Source organism: Eptatretus burgeri, chromosome 10 (genome assembly GCF_056783735.1).
Source record: "Eptatretus burgeri isolate ZD-2024b chromosome 10, Ebu_testis_v1, whole genome shotgun sequence".
NCBI lineage: Eukaryota > Metazoa > Chordata > Myxini > Myxiniformes > Myxinidae > Eptatretus > Eptatretus burgeri.
The window spans coordinates 44,274,394-44,291,913 of record NC_140970.1 but is presented as its reverse complement, the minus strand read 5'-3'; the positions used below and the strand labels follow the sequence as shown (position 1 = coordinate 44,291,913).

The 17,520-nt window shown below is 44.6% G+C and overlaps 1 protein-coding gene, 1 long non-coding RNA gene and 1 pseudogene across 3 annotated transcripts in view; 1 reads left to right on the top strand and 2 right to left on the bottom strand.

The window, feature by feature from the left end:
• The window catches only part of LOC147018441 (membrane-associated guanylate kinase, WW and PDZ domain-containing protein 1-like), a 324,904-nt gene that overhangs the window by 295,676 nt on the left and 11,708 nt on the right, over nucleotides 1-17,520 (top strand). The window contains exon 23 of one of the 2 annotated variants that reach the window (XM_085898078.1): nucleotides 8,211-14,874. The exons of the other annotated variant lie outside the window; for it this stretch is intronic. The gene's annotated coding sequence lies outside the window, so the exon portion shown is untranslated. Of the gene's footprint in view, nucleotides 1-8,210; nucleotides 14,875-17,520 lie in introns of those variants that run through there. 2 annotated transcript variants of the gene reach the window in all.
• Nucleotides 1,985-5,188, bottom strand: LOC147018443 (uncharacterized; annotated as a pseudogene).
• LOC147018442 (uncharacterized) lies at nucleotides 8,462-17,086 on the bottom strand. Its single transcript, XR_015062394.1, has 3 exons — nucleotides 16,538-17,086; nucleotides 9,063-9,136; nucleotides 8,462-8,583 (listed from the first exon to the last, which is right to left on the bottom strand). It is a non-coding gene; the product is annotated as an uncharacterized LOC147018442 (long non-coding RNA).

Below are 17,520 nucleotides of genomic sequence, written 5' to 3'. Positions count from 1 at the left end.
TGTCCAGCGAATCTACTTGTGGAATCACATCCACTGAATGCATGCATTCCAGGTAGAACAGCACATACATCAGGACCTAGATTTTCAGCAATACTCATCACATTGATGTACGACCACGCCTTGTTTTTCTGTACTCTGAAGAGCAGTGGTAGTTGTTCTTTGGAACAGAGGAAAACCGACAACACCAAGACATCTGTATCAGGTGACCTGATCAGGATTGGTGTATTGCTCTCTAAGCTGGCATGTTTCGCATGCAGGAGAAGACGGGTGTCGGCCTCTTCATGTGGCACGCGAGCATTACATCGTGCATCAGTTCTGGCTAAGCGGACGCATGTCTTGCCCGATGTAACGTACACTGTTCTGTTAGTTAGCAGTGTAACAAATTCACCATCTCAATCATCTGTCCACGTCTTCTGCAGGAACGTGAGGAGCTCCTCCTTGTAGGGTCCACATCATAGAGCTTTCTTATACTGCTTGGGGACTGGTTGGTTCCCAGACTTGATGCTGTAGTGGAGTACACCTACGACGTCATCTCTTGATGCATGCTCGGCATGCTTTATGGAGACCAATGGATATGTATCCACAGCCCAATGAACAATGGCTGCATTCCCCATTCCTTTAAGCAGCAACTTAAAAACCTGCAGTGCCAGATGATCATACGTGTTCTTTGGATCCAATGACTGCAGTACAGCCATCGCGTCGACTATGTGTGTTGTGTTGGGTGGCAGAGGGAGTGGTACAGTTTCTGCTTCATCTCTCAGTATGTGCAGCAGATCTGCTTTTACTGCACTTAGCTTGACACCGTCTGGGTCTGCCAGAGATCTGGGAACACTCATCAGTTCATATGACAACAATTCATCACGGTTCACTTTACCTCTCTGTCCACAATCATACAGCTGTGCGAAGACGGCTGTTGTTTCTTGGTGATAATCTTTCTTTGTGACCTTCTTAGTTTTCTGAGTGAATGACGCAAATGTTCTCAGTTTTATCTTAGGCAGAGGATCGTGGAAGTCTACACCACCATCTGGGTTAAGTCGATCATTAGCAAATGTATGAACTTCATTCAGTCCCAATTGTCCTGCAGTCAGGAGATCCGTCTCAATTCCAGGTGTTGCATGTTTTCACGAGTCAACATGGGTGATCACCTCCTGGTGAGTGAAGGGGTCCACTAGATTTTTAACAGTTGCCATCACCTTTTGTACGACCTCTTCATCATGCTTGACTCGGGCTGTTGAGCCATCTTTGTGCGTCTCAACTCCAGCTCTACTCATACCACTCAAATCCTTACTACATCAGTAGAACTGTGCCTTGTCAGCCGCAGTCCATATCCATTGGTTGACGCTCTCGTGACATAGGGTTTTTCCTATCAAACCTTCACTGGTCTTTGTGTCTTTGTTGATCGTAACTTCTATCGTCTGGTCATGGGCGATTCTGCTGAATGCATTGCCTTCTTTGCGCTGAACTGCAAAGTTTCCAGCTAGGAATTCTTCGTAGCCATCTGGATCTGTTTCTGGCAGGCATTTCATCTGCAGTATGTACACTGGCAGGTAGCGGCTGTAGTTAGTGCGGTCATAGGCTACCATCCACGGCAACATTTCTTGCAGGCATTCCAGATGCATAAGCCAGTTGCCTGTCCTGGTTGAACGAAGGAAGTACAGGAGAAGTCCGACCATGTCAATGAACTTGGACCAGAACTGGGCATTTGGACCACATGACTCTGTGAAGCGATCAAATTCTTCCTTCAGATTGGAGACATCTGCCGATGAAATCAGATCCTCAACCGATACTAGTGACAGTTCTGCCCGGAACTGTGACACCGACAACTGAAGTTCAGGGGATTCTGGTAAATCCTCGTCATTCTGCCACCTCAAATAGGCCTCCCATCGAAGACGCCACATAGCTTCATACACTGTCTTCAATGCTTTGATGCCTCGATTGTAGTGTCTTCCACTCAGCACTTGATCAACGCTGCCTTCAACAACGCCAGATTCTAGAAGGATATCACGCAGTCCAGCACTTCCATAGCGACAGCCAATGACATCCATGCGTTTCAGACCGATATGGAGTGCTCAGAGTCGTAGAACTATCCGGTGAAGGTCATCTTTCAGGTGTGGATGGTTGCTTACCTCTACTGCTCTGGCATACACAGCCTGTCAACGGTCACAATCACAGATGGTTGTCCGTCCCCAGTAGATGTCTCATCCTTGTAGTCCACTGTGTCAACCACGTCCATGGCATTAGAGAGGACTGTCAGAACAGTGGCCAGGTCATTGGGCGACTCATTGATGACCGGCATGTACCCAACATTGTGAGGTAGACAAACATCATCACTGCTCTGTAACATCTGGTTGGTGTGGCTCCAGCCAGGTACTACCTTTTAACAGAAACACAGGAAATCTACATATATGGGATGCTATGTTATACAATGGACATAACGAGTGTACATTATTAAGACGATATTATTGAGGACTTTGTTTCAATGTTGAAATATATGATCTAGTTATTTACCTGATGATATATCTCGTCAGGGGTCGACAAGTCTGGTTGAAGACGTGCTAACAGCCATGCCATATCCAAGTCATGTGTCCTGTCAAGCGACATGGTGGCAGATGTAACAATGATAGCTGCATCAACGACACGGTCTGGCCCACATCGAGGTGCACATGGGTAATCAAGTAGGGCCCTCTCAACAAATGGTAAGGACCTTGGTTTTTTTCATGCGTGTAGGCCTCTCAACCCCTGTGCTATTTTGACCTTGTCTCTTCGGTTCAGACTTGGCCGTGAGAACTCTGGCTTGCAAATGATTCCGTTGGTACACCGAGTTGTGCCGTGACCGGACGGTGTCTCTTCACTGAAGTCATTGTTGTCAAATACAAAAAGACACTGGAACATTTTTTACAATATTCGCAGGTAGTTTCTCTTCTCCATCATGCTGACGAAGTTCACCAATAGCTGTTTCGATCTCCTGCAGTTGACTCCAAGAAACTGTGTGGCCATAGCCATTGAGCATAGCTTCAAGGTCTGTTCTACCAGTGACTCTGCGGATTGCCATTGCGAGAGCCACATGTTTTGGAGTTAGCACACGGCCATTCCTCGCAGCATACAGAATGTCCTGGCATATGGACATGACTTTCGTCTCATGGGTTTCATCAACATCAGTGTACTCTTCTGTATATTCGCCATGACCGGACAAGATCCAGGATATCATATTAAAGAGTACATGTGGCGTCATGGACTTTGCTTTGGCACGTGTACAGTCGTCTGGTGTTGGTGGCCATTCTGTTTTCGCCACATTCTTTAGTTCACGATGAATTTGCAAAGCTAGCATGAAGGCATCGTACATGTGTGTTGGGACATCACTTGTTGATGAAGCGATTTCCTTCTCAAATTGTTCTTGTAACACCGTTGTCACTGCTCGGAAATCGTGCACCAATTTTCCGACATCAAGCCCAGAATTGAAGAGAAGTTGTGGCGCATTCTTCTGGGGCTGGTTATGGAAAACCAGTTGGTCTCTGAAGTGCTTCACTAGCTTTTCCTTAACGTGTTTGATCAAGTTTGGTTGTTGATCTGAATCAACTTGGTGTTTATTGAGAGATGCAGCGTACAAACTGCGCACTGTATCCATCTCCCACACGACCACATCTTCAACTACATTCTTCTGTATCAAGGAAACAGTCATGAAATGCTTCAGTTGCTGCACCAGAACCACTTGTCATCGGATTCGTCACTTGACTTCTGACAACTTTGATGTACTTATTATAACAGGAGTCATGTTTTAGAACATCACCAGCAATCGCATCATCGCCACCACATGCACCACCACCTAGCTGATACAGAATCCACGTGTCTCCTTTTGTTTGGGCAGCTTTTCTCAACTTCTCTACTGTAGTCTGAAGTGTGAATGAATGGTTTTGCTGGGTGTAGTTTGCGACGATCTTGTGTGTCTTTCACACATTGTTGTTGACAAATAATGCATTTATCTAAGTCTGTATGGGGTGCAGAAGAGCGTACGAGTCTTTTTTGCGGCGAGCATCCTTGGCCATCATCTGTGGTAGTCGCATCAGCAGCTCTTTTCCTTTCGACTATTGAAATCCCCTTCTCTAATGTGTAGGACTTGTAGCAATGCTGGTGACGGATGATACTGCATACTTCGACTGGTAATGGACGAGTTCCTTCAATGTACGGACGTAGTTGATCATACACATGGTCTTTTCGTCGCTTTGCAGAATCACATATAATAGTTTTGTCCAGGCTCCTTCTGTGAATGTTAGTTCCTTCCCTGGTGCAGAACTGTACCCATGGCAGACACACTCATCCCATCTTATGTTCACCATACCTGCAAATATATAAATAGTATATAAAATAATATATTTACACACTATCTTTAAAAATCGCTTTGGATCGACAAATGTGGCAAAATATGCGTGTTTGGCACTAAAATGGTGGCCATTTTGGGGTTTTTTTCATAAACAAATGTAGTTGATATGTAGTTAATTAGATTCCTTGACACCAAAAACCTAAGTTTCGATACCCAAATTTTATTTCTAGCAGGTTTAGAAGTTGAGATAATTTGAAAATGAATTTCATGAAAATTGATGGTGGCCATTTTGGAAAATGCCATTTTTCTCATAGTTTGGACACTTTTTGAGAAGGTTCCCCAGTGTAATATTTTTTATACTGTACAAACCTACATAATATGCCAGACCTGGCGACTATTTTTTTTTCCAGAATAGCCTAAGGACTACGTAATGTCCAATCGTCTCTTTTGATGTGATACGTCGATCTGTGTGTTTGTGTAATGTGTATTACTCGTTCTTCTCACCGCCCCCCTAACTATTTTTTTTTTCAGGGTGAAACTTCAAGGTCGATGAGGGAGGGGTAAATGTTGTACGATTGGAAAAAAAAAGTTCACCAGGAGAGTTTTCTCGACTATTCCAATGAATCCCGGGGGTTGGAGCTTAGAAAATCCGAAGTTGAGGAATAAGGATCACCCTAGTCCACACCCTATAGCTTGTTAAAACTAGATGGTATTCATAGAATCCATACCCAACACAGTCTTGAGGACTTGGTGTGAGCCAACTTTAAGGTTTTTTTTTGGGGGGGGGTTGTTTTTTTTCCTCCTTTGCTCCAATATGGCTGCCAGACCACGTGACCCATGACGTCACCTTTATCAAACCATATTTCCCATGGGTAATTGATCAATTAGCTAAATTTTGCATTGTTCAGTGAAGCAGTTTCTCCCATGAAGATTTTTTCCCCCTTAGATCCAACACGGCTGCCAGACCACGTGACGCGTTCATTTAATGACAAAATCCTCTTCAAATTTCAAGCCAATCGGATGAAAATTGAATATTTCAGAAATTTGGTCGATGTTGACCTCCAGAGTAACCGCTACATCACACGGTCATGTAACATGTGGTAAAGTTTTAATTTCCTCCGTTGAACAGTTTTGATGTGCGCTCTTAACAAAATGCGGACACGATGTACAACGAACGACACACGTACATTACTGATCGCTTAACCCTGCTTTTCACTTATGAAATAGATCAAGCAAAAGAGGGGTTCAGGAGATATTCTTCCTCTTTATTACAGCCACGATTATTCCCACATTATTGAGGGGTTGACCAGGTTATAGGCCCAAGCATTTCACAAACAAGGGAGGAAGGGGGGAGGGGGGTGTTGAGCCCTGACGTTTGACTATCTAGTGCAGGAATTTGGAATTTGTTGATAATGCCGGCAATAGCTCGCAGACTCTTTATGAAGGACACCATGGGCAACTAATACCGGCAGACGGATACCCAGTTTAACATCCATCCGAGGGATGGCACATCTGGTGTATAATCAGGTTGAAAAAGACCTCAGACCAGACCAAGACCGCAGACCGCCAAAAGACCGCAGACCGCCAAAAGACCTCAGAGCAGACCAAGACCGCAGACCGCCAAAAGACCTCGAAAAAGACCTCAGACCAGACCAACACATTGATGAATCACCCGATCTGAAACAATGGGATGACAGTTTTTAATTGGGCCTGGATTCGAACCCAGGCTCGACACATCGAGAGGCATGTGTTCACGTACCTTGAGGTCATTCTGTCAGCCCGATCGCGAGAAATTTCTTCCATGACAAATCGATCGACTCCCTCCATGATGTGCTTACTCTTCAGCACCGGTCTCATTACTTTACATCTTTGGTGGGGATTTCAAATCATTCATTTACTTTTCTTTCCAAAACAACATGTCCAGTTTACTCATGCCATTGGTATTCGATAAAGGTAATTGACATATTGTTTCCACGTGTTATTACCTGTATGCCATTGCTCCCAAGTTTGCACAGGACGAGCACAAGTCTTACCCCGACCCCAGAAACGCGTGGTGTTTTTTTTTGTTGTTTTTTTAAACCTCCTCTGTCCAAGCGTGGTGTTGTCTTCGTGGTTAGGGTAGCTGGCTTGGGATCCTATGGTTCCGAGTTCCAACCACGTTTACCACTGAATTAACACCAGAGGGTTGACTCAGCCTGTCATCCTTCCGAGGTCGGCAAAAATGAGTACTAGTGTACTGGTCCCGGTGTATGCCCCAGTTAGAATATGTGTACCATATCCCTGTGTGTCGTAAGAGGGAACCAGGGTTGGTGGCAGGAAGGGCATCTGGCCATAAAAAAATATATATATTGCCTCAAGAAGGCAACCATGATTGCATTGAGCCTGCAAAAAACTAAGCCCTGCTTAAGGCCCAGTCACACCTTGACGTTTTAGCCAGCTTATGCCGATTTTTGGATAATTTGTGTAAAACGCTGGTACACGTCAAATACGTTATGGGTAAGTTTTGATAACATTGAGAGCATGCTGAAAAACACTGCCATACGTGGTAGTACGCTGGCTTTAAACGTTGTACTTTGCAGTTGTCCTCAAATTTTCCATGCTTGAAATTTTAAGACTTGTGCCAGCGTACGACTCACACGTTCTGCATAACGCTGGTCATAAGTTGTAGGCACGTCACGCGATCATCGACTCACGTCGACACACGTTACTTGTTACTCATAAGTCGAAACACGTCGAGGTAATGTTTAGCGCACCCGAAACTTATTTCTAACCCATGAGTAACGTGTTGTACGCACGATATGCGATCGTTGACACACGTTACTTGTAAGGTACTCATAAGTCGGAACACGTCAAGGTAATGGTTAACGTCAGTGTTCCAGACTCCGTTTTTTTTTTTTCTTCGGTACAACGGTGATGTTGACATTTCAATTTCTAGTGCGGTTATAATACAATATAATTAATAGGCTGCCGCTCAACAATTTAAATCATAACCACACCGTCATACCGAAGAAAAAAAAAACCAGGGAGTCTGGAACACTGACTCTAACTATTACCTTGACGTGTTTCGACTTATGAGTACCTTACAAGTAACTTTTGTCGACGCGTGCCAACGTTCGCATATCGTGCGTACTGCGTACAACTTATTCCCATCGCATGCGGAACGTGCGATTCATACGGCAAGTACGTCGTAAAATGTTCAACACGTTTAAAATTACAAGACGTACTCCACTTAATACGACGTATGATAGCGTACTTTAGCGTTCTATTCACGTATACCAAACTTACCCATACCGTATTCGACATGCGCCAGCGTTTGACACATTTTTCAGAGGTCGGCATACGCTGGCAAGATCGCCAAGGTGTGACTGCGATGTTGACACTTCCATTTCTCCGGCGGTTATGATTTGAATCGTTGTGCGGCTGCCTTTTAATAGGCTACGTCACGTCATCGTTGGTGATGCGTGCAACGCGCTATGCATAATTTAGACTATCGTTGGGCATCGGTTGTGAACGCCGACAACAGGCTAAGCATTCGTTGGTACAAGTTATCTATAAGACAACGAAACGTTCTGTGTCCGTTACTAATATGTTATGCATACGTCCGAATCTTTAAAAAAAAAAAAAACATCAAAAGTTCAACGTAAGCCAGCGTTTTACATACATTGCCATTGCATTCTAAAACGTCAAGGTGTGACTGGGCCTTCAGCAGGGAAAAAATGGCTGCAAAAAGGCTGGGGTTTTTTTTGTTTTTTGTTCTTTTTTCTGATTCTTTGTTCTTTTTCTCCCTCATGCTTGCTGTTGAAGAACATATTATGCAATTAATCTCTGAAGGTGTTCATGGTTTGGTTCAATATCAATCAGGAATCTGACGGACAGCTGGGTCTCTTTCCAGGGAATGAACAATGTCAGGAGGAGACATCATCTCGGCCCCTGTCTATGGAAATGGTTTTGGCAGCAGATCAACACACACGAGGAGATGGCGGCATAATCTGGCACGAGTTAAATACCATGGACAAATGTGGATCTTCACATGCTCGTCATAATGGCATAACTCCGAAAGGAACAATCGAAAAGGGCAATAACCCCAAAAGGAATGAATACAAATCAGACAAGAAGGGCACACTGTATCTTCAGATTGTGACGAGAGTAGAACCGTCAGGATAATGATAGGGGTGCGTGGAAATTACGAGCCCGATCCATTCCACTGAACAACATCCCCACCAGGCACGTCATCCCAATCTGTTCACTGCTTTCATTCATGTCACCTATCGGAATGAGACGAGAAAAGTGAGAAGAAATGCAATACAGCACCATACTTGACAATTTTCCATCGTTTTCATGATGTAAGATGTGAATGCAATCCCCCCCACCTCTAACATTTCGACATTGATTGAATTTTTTTGGGGTCTCATCATAACACTCGACCACAAAGCCAAAGGAAATCTGGCACAACAAACCCGGGCAGTGTATAATCAGCAGAGGCCTCCAGGACTGATGTCTTAGACCTACCACAAAAACCAAGATGGCGGCCCTATTTTGTCTGGGTGCCACGGTGGGTGGAGTGAAGCGCCAAGTGTGTGTGGGGTTCGGCAGCTGTCTAACCAATGCGTGCACATTTCAAAATTCGACCCCCTCACCCCCCAACAAGAACCAAAACAGCAGCAGTAACCACATAGAGCTCTTATAGGACTACAACGCACATAACAAAAATTTTTTATAAAACCTAACAAAGGACTCAACATACCGTAATCTTGATGCAGCATCCGTGCTACCGAAGCACTCTCTTAGCAAGCATTGTGCTGGGTGGTTTGCCGTTGCCTTCACAGCAGGTAGGGAAAGAATTGGTCAATTGGCCATAATCTATACCTTCAAAAGCGTTCATCACATGCTTCCCACTTGCAAACTAAAATATAATTTATGTGGAGCATTAAATTGGTCATTTTCACCTCAAAAAAAAACAACAACTTCCACACGAACGATCCCATCTCAGGAACTTTTTTAAAAGCCTTATTTCTGGATCCGTTTGAATTTGGCACGATGCGGTCACCATGTCACATAATTGTCACGTCACGTCACTCTCAGCCAATCAGCATCGTGGATCGCCGTCTGGGAATGGAGTTGCGGTTTCGCTTTCGTTTATTGTGATTTAGTTCTCTTCTCTAAAACCACACATGATTTTGACGAAACTTGACCACAACCTTCATCACCCGTGATGGACTGGTTTGTTCACCGCATTAAAAAATGTCAGGGTCTAAGGAGGTCTGTGGGAGGTTTGAGTGACTGTTGCTCCCGATTCATGCGAGCTTCAGGACCCCCGGTCGTATTTTTCAGCTTCACCTCCAGACCCTGAAGAATTTGGTACACAACCAGCATGATAGACACATTCCCTTCCAATATCTTCAGGAAAATGGCAATCGGTGATGACTTAAGACATTGTGCAACTATACGACAATTATCTGCCTCGCCGGTGTCAAGAAAGTCCAACCTTTCAGCTCTGATCGTCAACTATTGAAATGGTGAACATCGTGAATAGATTCATTCGAGCCACGTGATAATCCGATTGGAAAGCCTACATTGCATCCTGGGTGGAGATGTTGCCTTGATTTTTCTCGTTTGATCGGCTAAACTACGCACGATATGGATCAGCATATCTCGCCGAGACGATCAACCTGGAGGACAGCTATCCAGAAATATTTCAGCAAGTAAAAGTTGGTCACTGGACAATTCAGCAGCAAGACCACGATGGCTTTTCTTCAACACCATGCAATCAAGTGATGGAGCAAACTTTCAATCGTGACACCAAGACAAGTGGTGGACTTACTGGCATTACCCTCAATCCTAACGCTGTTAAAAGATGAATGTCTCAGAGTGATAGCACCTCGCATGCTTGCAGCACTGCTGATCTATCAGGTTTGATCAATCATCACAGAGCCAGGAAAGATCTTGACTCCACACAAAAAGTACGGGACAAGCGTGATGTAAATAACATCATTCGTTGCCTCAAAGAGATGATCAATCCATTTGAAGGAGATCAACATGATATGGTTAATATCACATCAAGCGTCATGGCAAATTGCGACGTTCAAAACTATCTGCTTGGAAGTGGCGGTATTGGTAGAAAGTTTCATAGCTTCATGGAAGACAGGATAAACTCGACGAAGGTGGATTTTCATCACCCGATTACACTGGGTAAATTAAAGACGTTCTCAAATCAATCTAAAGCAGTTACCAGTCGGAAAGCAGCTCAGGAATTTGTAGTGAAAGCTGATTGGAAATTGTACCTGAGGTTGCTGGTTGTTTGTCAACAACGAAACTTGAAAGAGATACTGTCATATTGTTGTGGTGCAGGGTTCGGTGGTGAGGACGACCGCCAGAAGGAGCAGTTGAGTCGTCTCCCACCGAACACCGGAATTGAAGGTCGTAACCTTTGGATAACTCCGAAGGTCACGGGTCCCTTAGTGGAACGTGGATGCCAATATTTTGACGGCGTGGGGTAGGGTTAATTGTCTAATTCCAATTTACCTAAGTACCCACGCCGTCGAACTACCGGGGAAGCCACACCCTTGGCTGACTTTGTCCGAACCGAGTCGCTGTTCTGACTTGGATCCGGCGTAACCGAGCGGGGATTACCAAAGCCTGCCGGACCAAATAAACAATTTACGGCACAAACGGCCTCCCTATTTCTCAAGCCCGAACCATGCAAGGCCAATGAAAGAAAACACACAGCGAACTGGAACATTTAACAGGGGTTTATTTACAATAATCGGGAAGGGAGACAGAGCAGACTTAATCACGAATATGCAGGAAAATGTACAATGGAATCACTTAAACAGTTCCACTGAAACTGGCCACAGACACACACACACACACACACACACACACACACACACACACACACACACACACACACACACACACACACACACACACACACACACACACACATCCAAAATAAATGGACCCCACTGGGTCTTTATTTGGTCCTCCAGCTGAGGAGGATAGTTCATCTGGGGGGACAGGGTCTGGCCGGGTACCCGACCGCCTCGTGCAGTTTCACCGACTCCAAGCCACCAAGGTGGGACTCGAACCCACAACCCGAAATCCAACGAGCCCCCGATCATGGCTGCCACGAACGACGATAGGAGCACCACAGAACACCTCCGCCACGACCACCACCACCACGAGGAACCCGAAAAAGACCACAGACCGCCATAAGACCTCAGACCAGACCAAGACTGCAGACCACCAAAAGACCTCAGACCAGACCAAAACCGCAGACCGCCAAAAGACCTCAGACCAGACCAAGACCGCAGACCAGACCAAGACCGCAGACCAGACCAAGACCGCAGACCTCAGATCAGACCACGACCGACGACAGCTCGCCACCTTTCTTATGCTTCCCCCCCGGGCGGGTGGAAGGAATCTGCTCTGAGGTAACTCCCCTCCGGATTGGTCGGGGGGGGGGCGTCGGTTGATCGGTGTCCTCCCTCATTGGACGAGGCGAACACTCCATCTGGCTGGGGCGGAGTCAGCCCTGAGGCGAGGGGGCTCCGCCCACGTCCATAGCCTTGACCACGTGGGTTATGGTGCCGTGGTGTGGAGTGAAAGCTGGGCGGGGGAAGCGCTTGTTCGCAGAGTGGGAGGAGTGAAGCGAGGGTTTTGTTGGTGTTGTGCAATTTCAAGATGTAAAAAACCTGACTGTAAAAGAAACCCGCAGCGCACACATGAAATTTACCCATTAGACACAAGGACGGGACCCTAGCAAAAACACATACTTATCGAAATAACTGAACTGCGGGGACTCTGGCTGTTGTGTGCAAATGGCTGCCAGATTAGTTACAATATTCCCTCGGACCTATTCCCTATGCCCTCGCATACTATGATAGCACTTTGGCTGAAGCAGACAAGAGTGTGCTGATGCATCACATTGAGGCCAAATGCACTTCTCCATTGATGCATGAAATAGTTCCTTATGACATAGTTCTGGTTGATGGCATGACACTCATTCATAAACTGGTCACTCAGTTCCCCCAAACCATGGGCAGATTGGCCAATGTCGTTGGATTTGAGTTGGTTGGCCTGGCAAAACGGCACAAGTGTGGACGATTGGACTGGGTGTTTGATCGCTATCCAAAGATGAGTATAAAGGCAGATGAGCATGAACACCATAGCCTTGTGTTGGCTTAGTGGTTAGGGTGGCGGCTTGGGATCCTAGGGTCCTGAGTTCAAGCCCCGTTGGCCGCTGAATTAAAATACACCAGGAGGTTGACTCAGCCTGTCATCCTTCCGAGGTCGGCAAAATGAGCACCAGTGTACTGGTAAGGGGGACACTGCATCAGCGGCATAGCCGCGTCCCAACCAATGATGCAACAAGCAGCTGCACTCAATAGAGAGAGCATGAACGCCAATCTTCGAAGTCTCAAATAAGGAAGATTTTTTGGCCCGGACCAAAAAATACCGGAGAAACTCTCCAAATTCCTCGCGAATGGAAGGAACAAGGAACAGTTGAATGAATTCTTCTTTGAACAGAGTGCCCGAGTGCTGATCTTTCCAACGGGATTGACTTGTGACGCACGGGGCAGTGTCTCAAGATCTCAAACGCACAGGTGAATTTGGTCGCCGAGTTGAGCACCTGTGACCACGAAGTAAACACAAGGCTTCTGTTGCATACTCATCACACAAGTAGGACAAAACCAGATTCTAAGGTGCTGATCATTAGTTCCAACACCGATGTAGCTATCCTGCTGCTCTCCCTTGGAGGTGCGATTGGCGTAGAGGTTTTGCACTTGCACACTGGTATGAAGAGGTCAGAACGCATTCTGGACATTAAAACAATCCGATCAGCATTCAGTGCGAAACTGTGTGATGCTCGAATCGGGCTCCACGTTTATACTGGCTGAACCACAGCGCATTTCAGGGAAAGAGTAAAAAAAAAAAAACCCTTTCGATCTTGTCACCAAATCATCAGACTACCAAAGGATCTTCAGTAAAGAGGACAGTCCTCCAGTTTGTCAGATGACTTATTCCTCAAACTTCATTCACATGTCATATGTACAACCATAGACACTGCAAGATACAGAAGTTTTTGTGTTTGTCCTAATAATGATGATCACAAGTGTACCCCCTACGAAAGATGCGATCTTTCACCACTCCCTCCATGCAAATTGCCAGTCGGCCATCAATCGGAAGGCGCTATAGCACGACATGAAAACTTGCCGTTTTATGGATGCAGAAAAACCCTGCACCGCCAGACATACTCAATTTAATCCACTGCCGTTGTACAAAGAGCCGATGTAACTAACACAAAACGTCTGTGTCGAGCAGCACGATTTGAATGTTCTGAACTTTCGTGTAGTTTGGAGTCAGAGCATCGGTGTGAAAACTTGGCTGAACAGTATGACCCTGATGGAGCCGATACTCTGTCGGACAGTGAGGAAGATGATTAGTTTGAAATTCTCATGAGATTGTGCTATTCATTGCATTTGTATGTTCTTGGTACTAAATGTGATACTTCTGTTGCGGTTATTACTTTTATATCAGACAGCAATAAATGTCTCTGTCAATGCAAAGATACGTTTCTTCTTGGCCAAAAACGCATTCGCTTCATTAGTCAGTCAGCCCCCACCCCCATACATACAAAATCGAATAACTCCTCCGCATGAGGTAATATCACTTGTGGAAGTTATTTTTTGAAATCAACGCATCAAAATCTATGGGAAATAACCATTTCCATGTAGTTTGCAATTGGGTAGTGCAAAAACGTTTTTCTAGCCATTCGCGGAACCAATAGATTACGGCCGAATCGTTCCGGCGAGTCCGCTCTGTGAAGAGACACTGAAGAATCTTTAACGGCCACCAATAACCCGGACTCTTAGACGGGTCTATCTCAACGTCCTTCCACCAGGGCTTCAAGCAGGTAGTGCCCGTCATCTTGCGTCAACTGCTCAAACTCATCCATGCCTGCAATCTTCTCAACCCCCCCCCCCCCCATGAACTAAACCCTACCTAACTCAACTCTCTTATGTTAGCTCATGCCTTTGCTTGTGTTCAACTGTGTGCCCCAGTGTTGCCTTTATCAACTCAGCCTTCCATGCGCCTCAATCCATTTGTCCTTAAAACAATTTATGCCAGTAAAATAGAAGTGTAACAATAGCTCCTACAGCTACATTTGAGTTGCTTGGCAGTTCCTCATCGAGTTAATTTGTCAAAGTTGGTGAGAGAGAGATGGGGAGTTATCCTGCCGAGGGAGTGGGTGACCTTGCTGTGCAAAGCTTTCATCAAGAATAGAGATTGACATAACAGGCCTTGTACACAAGTGTAGTCTTGGAGAATCTTCCACAATCGACGCCTCCATCTGGGTGAGTTTGTTGATCACATCGGCCAGCTGTGCTGACCCAAAATTGAGACGCGTCCATACTTTAAATATATATATTTTTTAAAGTCAACCACCAATTTGGCCATTGCCAAATCTGAAGGTGCACCTTCACCCTAGATAAGCACCATGCCTCTGGATTCATTTGGACTTTCATTGAAGAAAAATGACATCTCAAGAACAATTCAGCAAGATCAAAAAAAATAAAAAGGTGCAACAACCTTGTGGCTGGGTCTCAACCATCAAATCAAACTTACAGTAAGAAGGCATCCATGACGTTTGAGGAAAAAAAATAAAATAAACCAATGTCACCCGCAGGGTGACCCGTATCTTGCCAAAAGGTGACTACGTGTAACTTCTTTGAGGTCACACTGAGGTGAACAGAGCTGCTACCCACCAGGAGCGACTCCTTGAGAAATATCTGCCTACGAGAGATTCCGATGAGAATCGTTTTAGAGTAACCATGAAAAATATGCTTTTGCCTTATAACGTCACCAAATGACATCATAATGTCTCAAGCTTGACATATCTAGAAAGCACTCATCGAGGTGTTCAATTTGAGGTACTACACGATATGGTTCCTAAAACTTGAAAATTTGACCTTGGGGTCAAATATGTTTGACCTGAGGCGCTAACCATGAAGGTCAAGGCCAATCGCCACCAAAAATTAATCAGCTGAGCGCCAGACCATGAACTATATTCCCATGAAATTTGAAGATGATCCGATCAAAATTACTCAAAAAATAAGGGTTTCGTCGACTCCCCTGATTTGCGCCAGTGATCTTGACCTTTGACCTTCAAAATTTTGTGCACTGAAAGGGACCTCTATTGGCCTCTGCAGAATTTTTTTTATACATGATTACAGACAAACAAACAAACAAAAAAAAAAACATACAAGCTGACCAACATATCTTGCAAAAACTTCGTTTTGGCAAGATAAAAAAAAGGAAGGTTAAAAAAAGAAAAAAAAAAAAAAAAAAAAGAGACCGTAGTTCAATGATGCCGAATACTTTCCTGCAAAATCTTTTTGAATGCCTCTCGGGTAGGCAAGTTGCATTAGTCAGTATATCGCTGACCAACCGTCCATGATAGACTGCTTCGCTCTTGCATGTGGAGCTTCAGTTCATGTTCAGGACCTGGCCTTTCTTTGATTCAATGGACTGCACGTCTTTGTGAAGTTGATGTTCCACCCTTCATCAAATTAAACAAGGGATCTGCTCCTCCTTTTTTCTTTGCTCTGAAGAAGGGTTAATGCTCGAAATAGCAGTCACAACTTGCTTCCTGCGGCACTCAACCAAAAGCCAATTTATTATTGAAACAGCCTATGCACATCACAAGACGAACTTTTCACCGTGACAAAAGCAGGCCCCATTAATCGGCACAGAGCCAGAGCAAATGGAAACTACATTCAAGGCCGATTATATCATCGAATTGGAGTCCACGTATTGGATTGTGAACATCACCACTCGGGTTGGAATTTTTAATTTTTTTTTTTTTTAATACCGAACACAATGTTCTGGGCCAAGAGGAGAAAAAGACAAATGTTGATCTACATTTGATACAAGGCAATCACTGAAAGGAGATTTTCATTCAAGTTGGAATCCAGCCATGGTAATGGCAGGGATCCTTTGTCTATTCCTGCATTGTTGTTTTCACTCCAAAGACCTTCGCAAACTAACCAGTGCAACACTGAGGCTCACGTGGTGCAGCCATTGCTGTTGATCGCGTGAAACTCGTCGAGTTCTGACAAGTGGCTGGAAGACATGGAAAATAAAAGAAGAAATCCTGCTCCAGTTGGTTATACTCCCAGCAATGAACAGGTTAAGGCACAGAGGATGTGGCTGTACCTGATATTGCAATGCAATTTGCATTACGCAGGATGTGTCCAATGGGGGATCTAAGTCAGCTCGACAATGGTCTCCCACTCAAGGTACTGCTGAGCAACCGTGATCCTGCAAGGTCAAGCAGCAATGGCATCCATCAGAAATGACAAACAGCACCATCTAGTAACTCACTGACAATGATCAGAACAAGTTACCACCATTAAAATTATTACAGATATCCCACTAACAGGTCATGTTCCAGTGTTCACATTAACATCTTTGCCCTCCCTCTCAAACATTTCATTTCTGTCCCAAGAAAAGTCACCTCTTACATCTTTACTTCTAACACTAGATCGTGTTGCTTCAACCCACTTGCAGTCACGGTGTCCTTCGGCATCAAAGTCTTTTTGTGTACAAGCCTTACAACCATTTTTTATTTGTCCTGGTGATTAATTCTTAAAACAAGTAGCATCATCAAGACCTCATGTTGATATAAACCCAACTCTACCACTTTTTGGTTTGTGGTCTACAACGGTCAATGGAGACCCTACCAATCAAGTTTAATAAGGAAAGAAAAAATAAATATATATACATATATATATATATATATATATATATATATATATATATATATATATATATATATATATATATATACATACATATACATATATACATATACATATACATATATATATATATACATATACATATATACATATACATATCGACAGCCATGAGAGAAATTACCTCCAAACATGAAGGGTGATGTGTACATGATTGCAAGCAGAGCTTAACCTCCACCTAGTCGTAACCATGTAGCTTTCCAGAGGGTCTGTGCCAAGAGAAGATCACACAAAGGCCAAGATCCTCTGATCCCAATCACCAAATAGTAAGCTTCCTCTGCCACAGTTGACTGGTCTGCCCTCCAGTGTCCCTACTTCCTGGATGTTGTTCCCCATTTTTGATGGTGCCCATGTCCTTTTGATTGTCCTGCAATTCCACTC